This window comes from Acipenser ruthenus, chromosome 12, assembly GCF_902713425.1.
Source record: "Acipenser ruthenus chromosome 12, fAciRut3.2 maternal haplotype, whole genome shotgun sequence".
In the NCBI taxonomy this organism is placed as follows: domain Eukaryota; kingdom Metazoa; phylum Chordata; class Actinopteri; order Acipenseriformes; family Acipenseridae; genus Acipenser; species Acipenser ruthenus.
In genome coordinates, this window is record NC_081200.1 from 22336393 (window position 1) to 22344012 (window position 7620).

At 45.6% G+C, this 7620-nt stretch overlaps 1 long non-coding RNA gene across 1 annotated transcript; it reads left to right on the forward strand.

Moving 5' to 3' along the window:
* Positions 1–449: 449 nt before the first annotated feature.
* LOC131740077 (uncharacterized) lies at positions 450–4211 on the forward strand. Its single transcript, XR_009330728.1, has 3 exons — positions 450–586; positions 3471–3557; positions 4075–4211. It is a non-coding gene; the product is annotated as an uncharacterized LOC131740077 (long non-coding RNA).
* The last annotated feature ends 3409 nt before the right edge of the window (positions 4212–7620 follow it).

Sequence of the window (7620 nt, forward strand, 5' to 3'; positions counted from 1 at the left end):
AACTATCAGAATTGCAATTGGACTTCCCGTGGCTCTTTTCTGTGGTGGCTTCATACTAACCATTGTGGTACGTCAGCGGATTCAACGTTTCTTCATGTTATGCTGCAATAATCGCCACTGTGGTGATTCGTATAATATTAGTGTGATTTAACATATTTGATGAACTAGTCAATTTTCTACGCAAAATAAACATATCTACACACATTGATTATCACTTGGTACTGTTGCCCCTTATATATTATATTTGTAAAACAATATAGTTGCATATCTCTCATTTCAGTGGCTTCAGTATCAGAAACAGAAGATGTTTTGGGATGAGAGCTGGATCATCAATTTTAATGATTTAATGATCGGTAATGAAGCCTTTTCATTTTAAGAAAAATTGTGATGGATAGCTGAAGGCATTATGTGACATTTCTTTATGTGGATATTTTGCAGGCAAAGGGGACTGTGAGGGATTCTGCAGTACCACGAGTTTACAACCTGTCAACAGCTTCTCTAAGGGAAGTCATGTCACTGATGTTACTGTAGACACTGCTGTCGCCAATTCAACTCTCAAACAAAACTACATACAGATTGGCATTTAGTAAGTATACTGGACTTTGTATGCAGATATTGTTTATGAACTTGTTCATTGCAGTCTAAAGGCGTGCTACCAAGGTTTTAAATTCAATTTTTTTACCTCTTATTAGTGCTAGCAACATTATCGCTTTTCTTCTGTTGAAAATCTTTTTGGTATTTAGCTTGCATCTTATACTTCAATCTGGAATATACAGACATTTCAAAGACAATGTACGGTTGATGAAAAGTTGTAGCTTTTTTCCTGTCCCCTTACATTTTTACAAGGTTTGCAACCATTTTGAGTATATCTTCTTGCAATCAAATATTGAGTGCTTTGACCAAGGTTCAGCTCAGTTCTAGTTGTCTGCCAAAGATATTATATGTAGATCACAAAAAGCGTCAGAACATGGTGTATTTTGGTCTTTGTCATATTAATTAGTGGCTATTGTTCACAAAATGTTTGTATTAACCATGCTTTCTTGAATGATCTTATATTAAGTGGAGGATGCCAATACTTTTGTCTGCAACTATATCTATGACGGGCAATTATAAGTGAAGAGCAGCTCAGGTGAAAGCACTGTAGCACACTATTTGAGAAATTGCATTAAGAAATAAACAGAATGTTTGCAAACACCCAGAACAGGAAAAGGACAGTAAACTATGGAAATGAAATTTGAAGCTCCATTTTAATGAATATATGACTGGATGGCGCAAGGGATGAGGCCCAGAGACAGACTGCAGTTCAAACAAAATACTTTTATTAAGTAGAAAACACAAAATAAACAGGCACAAGGGCCATACAAAAGGTTTTTAAAACACAAACAATAAAACACAAAGTAAAACTTACAAAAATAAGGCTTCCAGGCTGAGCTTTGCCTTCACTGGATTGCAAAATTTCACAAAAAACCAGCACACAAGGAAAAACCAACCTTGCTTCCTTTTATGTCAGGTGGCTGGGTGCTAATTGATTACTCATGATTCCCACCTGACACAATACACCTGGGCAGGGAGGAGAATTTAACCCCATCCCTGCCAATATTTACAAGGGCAGAGCCCTGCTCTGCCACACACCTCCCCCCACTTACAAAGTACGCAGGCCGCAATCGGCCAAACTCCCCCCCTCCCCTTTGAACCCAAGGCCTCCCCCCCAAGAATCCCCTTATGTCCCTCAGGTGGGCTATTTTAGCGGGCGGTGGGCGGGGTTGATGTCGGATCCCCCAAGCTTTCTTCAATGGCGGGGGCCCCGGACCTTCAAAGCACGCGAATGCTGGCAGGGAACCTGGACCCTCCAGCAAGAGCAGCGCTGGTGGCACCTCTGGTGGCGGAGGCGGGAACGACGGCCCGTCTCCCTCTGGTGGTGGAGGCGGGAACGGCGGCCCGTCTCCCTCTGGTGGCGGAGGCGAGAACAGCGGCCCGTCTCCCTCTGGTGGCGGAGCCGGGAATGGCGGCCCGTCTCCCTCTGCTGGTGGAGGTGAGAGCGACAAGTCATTCTCCCACGGAGGTGGAGGCGGAACCAGCAGGTATTCTCCCTCTGCTGGCGAAGGTGGGAGCGACACACAGTCCTCCCACGGCGGAGGAGATGGCACCAGCAGGAACTCTCCCTTTGCTGGAGGAGGTGGAAGTGACACACAGTCCTCCCAGGGAGGTGGAGGTGGAACCAGCAGGTATTCTCCCTCTGCTGGCGGATACCTGGGCTGTGGACGTTCGGCCTTCCCCCTCTTGGGTTGTGGACGCACCGACTCTCCCCTCTTGGGCTGTGGACCCACCGACTCCCCCCTCTTGGGCTGTGGACGCACTGACTCCTCCAACGCAGGCGCAGGACGTCCGGGCTCCTCCCACTCAGGCGTAGGACGTTCGGGCTCCTCCCACTCCAGGTCTGTGTCCTGTAACACCTCCGGGCAGTGGTGCTCCTCATGCCTGTACTGCATGCATTGGGTGCACCACTCCTCTTCCTCCCATGTCTTCCTTCCTCTCTGCCTCCTTCTCCTCACCTCAGTTTGGGTGGGGCAGATGGCCACTGTGTGCCCAAACTCCCCACAACCAGGGCACCACTCATCTACTATGTAGATTGGGCAGACGTCCCCCGGTGGCAGCTGTTGCTGCTGTCTCTTGCAGCTCTTCCTCCTTTTTCCTGTAGTACTGCTCTGAACCTCCCAGAGGCGCTATATCCCACTTCAGAAACCACATGTGACAGGATGGCGCAAGGGATGATGCCCAGAGACAGACTGCAGTTCAAACAAAAGACTTTTAAGTAGCACACACAAAATAAACAGGCACGAGGGCCAAACAAAAGGTTTTTAAAACACAAACAATAGAACACAAAGTAAAGGAGGCTGTGTGGTCCAGTGGATAAAGAAACAGGCTTGTAACCAAGAGATCCCCGGTTCAAATCCCACCTCAACCACTGACTCATTGTGTGACCTTGAGCAAGTCACTTATTCTCCTTTTGCTCAGTCTTTTGGGTGAGACGTAGTTGTAAGTGACTCTGCAGCTGATGCATAGTTCACACACCCTAGTCTTTGTAAGTCACCTTGGATAAAGGCGTCTGCTAAATAAACAAATTATAATTATAATTATTATAATTATAATTATTAAAACTTACAAAAATAAGGCTTCCAGGCTAAGCTTTGCCTTCACTGGATTGCAAAATTTCAAAAAAAACCAGCACACAAAGAAAAACCAACCTTGCTTCCTCAGCTACCTCTCCCTACTGAGGAGCTGAGGCCTCCTTTTATGTCAGGTGGCTGGGTGCTAATTGATTACTCATGATTCCCACCTGACACAATACACCTGGGCAGGGAGGAGAATTTAACCCCATCCCTGCCAATATTTACAAGGGCAGAACCCTGCTCTGCTACAGAATACAACTGAAATGGTATTACAGTCACTGTTTTTGTGTTTGATTTCAGTGACGGAAGGACAGTAGCAGTCAAACTAATTCACAAGAAACATTTCACTCTTGTCAAAACCATCAGGAAAGAAGTGAAGCAAGTAAGGTAAAGCTTCAAAATAAGACTGAAAACATCTAGATCTTTTTTTTGTTTGTTTTCAGTGATCAATTATGCTGTTTTTAATGCGGTCATACTTGTATATCTTTGTAAATGATTAATCAAATACGATCTCCCATTTTCTTGGACTTACGACATTTCAAAGGAAATTTGCAAAAATAAAATAAAAATCTTGTTTTTCAACCATGGCAATTATCCATGAGCATTATCTCAGCATGATATCTGCACTAATAAATGTTTCATGTTGACGACTGTCTGGTTAGGTTACTGGCTGAAAGAGAAATCATTATTCTGTGCTTTTGATATTAGTTATTAAAGCTCTAGCCAAATCAAAAAAAAAAACAGAGTGGTTGTTAGATTTACCTAGCATTTCTTATGGAAGCAAATGCTATGTTAACAAAAAAGTAACTGTTCAAACAACAGATACTGTATGATTTTAGTTTTTATCATTGCTGTAGAATTTACACCACAATTACAGAACATGTCATCTGTTATATTTCTACAGGGAACTGGATCACCCTAATCTTTGTAAATTCATTGGTGGCTCCATTGAAGTCCCCAATGTTGCCATAGTGACAGAATACTGCCCCAAAGGAAGCCTCGCGGATGTTCTTTTAAATGAAGATGTTCCGCTGAACTGGGGTTTTCGGTAATTATGAAGTGGAGTCTTTTTTTCAAAAATCACTTTTAGATTATTATATACTGTGAGACAGCAGGGAGGGGGTTAAAACCTCTCTGCAGTAAAAACATGTGCGGAATGTTTTCTGTTAATTGTTTTATTGTTAATTATCCCCTGCACCTGGCTATGATTGTAAATTAGAGCCAGGTGCAGGGTTTATAAGGAGAGCAGTCAGTCTGCTCTACGCTGCTGAGTAGAAGGAGGCAGGAGAGGTGCTCTGTCTCAGAGTAGCCAGAGAAGAAGTAAGTGCGGTGTGACACCATTGTGGTTTTGGGAAGGACGGGAAAACAGCGTAGCTGTCCCGCGTTAGTCAGGGTGTTCCTGAGAGTTGAGTTAGTGCTCCAAGTGGAGTTAGGTGTTTATTTTGTGTATTTTGTTTGATTTTTTTGTGTTTATTAAAAATAGCGCACCAGCGCTTAAAACTCCATTTCATTGTTCTGGGTCGTATTTTTAAAGGGGCACGAACCCGAGTGAGTTGTGCTTTGTCACATTTGGTGGAGAATGCGGGCAGAGTGTGTGGGCACCCCTACGACCCAGAAAATGGATTTTAAAGAATTGATCGTAATGATCAATCGTAACACCGCTGCTCAGAAAGAGCAGACAAAGAAGTGGAGACAGGAGTGGGGGCTACCGGATCCGGAGCCGACAGAGCTAGACCTGCTACTCCAAAAGTGGGAGCAAGCAAGAGGTACCCTGCTGACTCCAGCTCCAGAGCCCAGAGAGGAGGAGCCGCCGCTTCCAGAGCCCAGAGGGGAGGAGCCGCCGCTTCCGGAGCCCAGAGGGGAGGAGCCGCCGCTTCCGGAGCCCAGAGGGGAGGAGCCGCCGCTTCCGGAGCCCAGAGGGGAGGAGCCGCCGCTTCCGGAGCCCAGAGGGGAGGAGCCGCCGCTTCCGGAGCCCAGAGGGGAGGAGCTGCCGCTTCCGGAGCCCAGAGGGGAGGAGCCCAGAGGGGAGGAGGTGAAAAGCATACCTCCACCACAGCCCCGACCACCACCCCTACAGCCCAGTTCGGCGCCGCTGCGTCCAGTCCCTAACCCCATGCTCCTGGACACCCTGCCGGTCTACCTGGACCTCCCTGTGCTGGACCTAGAGCCCAGGAGTCTGCAGCACTGGCCACAGCTCTGCCCCTGGTTACCTGCTCCGCTCTCCCCGAGCACCCAGACGTCGCTGGGCTGCTGCCAGACGTCGCTGAGGCTCCCCCTGTTAGCTGCTTCGCTCCCCCTGGGTGATCGGACATCACTGCGCCAGTTCCCAGGGGAAGACCTGTGTCCACTGCGGCATCCTCCAGTGCCCCGGCCTACGCTTCGGTCGGCCCTGTTAGCCCGGTGGGGTCCCGTGTCGCCGGTTTGCGGACCCTTCCTGGCAGCGCCGGAAGGACCGACCCATCCTCAAGCCCGCCCGTGGAAGAGGGCGGCAATGGACATTGCTGGACTTGAGGCTGGGTGGTCTTTTAAGGGTGGAGGGAGGTGGCCGTGGTATGGCCGGTGTCTTGAAAAGACATGGGGGGGGATGTGTGAGACAGCAGGGAGGGGGTTAAAACCTCTCTGCAGTAAAAACATGTGCGGAATGTTTTCTGTTAATTGTTTTATTGTTAATTATCCCCTGCACCTGGCTATGATTGTAAATTAGAGCCAGGTGCAGGGTTTATAAGGAGAGCAGTCAGTCTGCTCTACGCTGCTGAGTAGAAGGAGGCAGGAGAGGTGCTCTGTCTCAGAGTAGCCAGAGAAGAAGTAAGTGCGGTGTGACACCATTGTGGTTTTGGGAAGGACGGGAAAACAGCGTAGCTGTCCCGCGTTAGTCAGGGTGTTCCTGAGAGTTGAGTTAGTGCTCCAAGTGGAGTTAGGTGTTTATTTTGTGTATTTTGTTTGATTTTTTTGTGTTTATTAAAAATAGCGCACCAGCGCTTAAAACTCCATTTCATTGTTCTGGGTCGTATTTTTAAAGGGGCACGAACCCGAGTGAGTTGTGCTTTGTCACAATACATTCTCTGTTAGTATAGAACAATATATTTATTTGACAAGTTGAACCAGGTCATTAATTACTGTATGGACATTTTGAGGAGGGTACTGAGGCAAGTTTGGGCTTGTTAGCAACAGACAAACAAAATATAAATGCATAAGAGTATATAAGAAGAACCTAGAGGAACTGTTCTTTTTGAACAATTTATAATGCCTAATACCTTTTCTGTTTCCCTGCACCTGCTCGTGAATCTAATGCTGTTTGGAATGTAGGTTGTCATTTGCAACAGATATCGCTCGTGGAATGGCCTACCTTCACCAGCACAGAATCTTTCATGGAAGACTTCATTCCAAAAACTGCATCATTGATGACAGATGGGTTTGCAAAATTGCAGGTAACTTGTGATACCTATTTTTCCAAGACAGCACTTAGGCCTATGTCACAGAATGGTATGGTGTCAGATTATGGTATAGTTACCAAAACTTTACATGTAGAGACATGTCACTTTTGTCAAACGTAGGTACTGTGTGTATACTAAATTCAGATTTTTTTCACATTTGGCCTAACCTTAACTCTACATGTACCAAAATCTGGAGAGTAATGCCAGAATATGGTTCTATAATTCTGTAACATTAACTGTGCACTGAATTACTAAGAGGCATGACCGGACTAGCGCAGCAGTGTACCTTCAATACCCGACAATGACATGGCACCACTGCTGAAGTTCCAGCTAACATATCACGTTTTCATCTCCACAAGTGGCTTGACTTTCATATGGCTTTTATAGTCCTTACAGGTATAGCCTTCATTTCTATCAATGATTTAAATGGCTTTCAAATATTTTATCAGGATTAGACACTATATGGGTTTAACTTCCAAACTTCAGAACCACTCTTGTCATTTTAATATACTTGTCATATATATTTAGGAATGTTTTGCTTTATTGTTCTTTTAGCACTCTCATTTTTTAAATCCTGATGAAAATGTTCCCACCTTAACAAATCCGCTCACCGGTATCTATCAAAACCTCCAGGGTATGTTACTGTACTTACTGTATGCTGACATGGAATACTTTCTGCACCCAGAATATTTTCAACACAATTACTGTTTTATAATCCATTCTTGCAGACTATGGCCTTGCCATGTACAGAAAGGAGGATTTTGAGAAAGTCACCAGTGGATTTCACGAGAAAATCTCCCGCATCTACTACGCGCCAGAGGTGTTCCTGGGGACATGTCCCAATGCAACCCCTGCTGCAGATATATACAGGTACCAATCACTCGGCAGGGATACGTCTATGGGAACTACAACTTCTTATGGAGGAATTGTCATGAATAGACATGTTTAATGGAGGATAGGTGCTATCTGTGAGCTTGGATTTAGCTCAGAGTAGCAAAACAAAATATTTACACTTT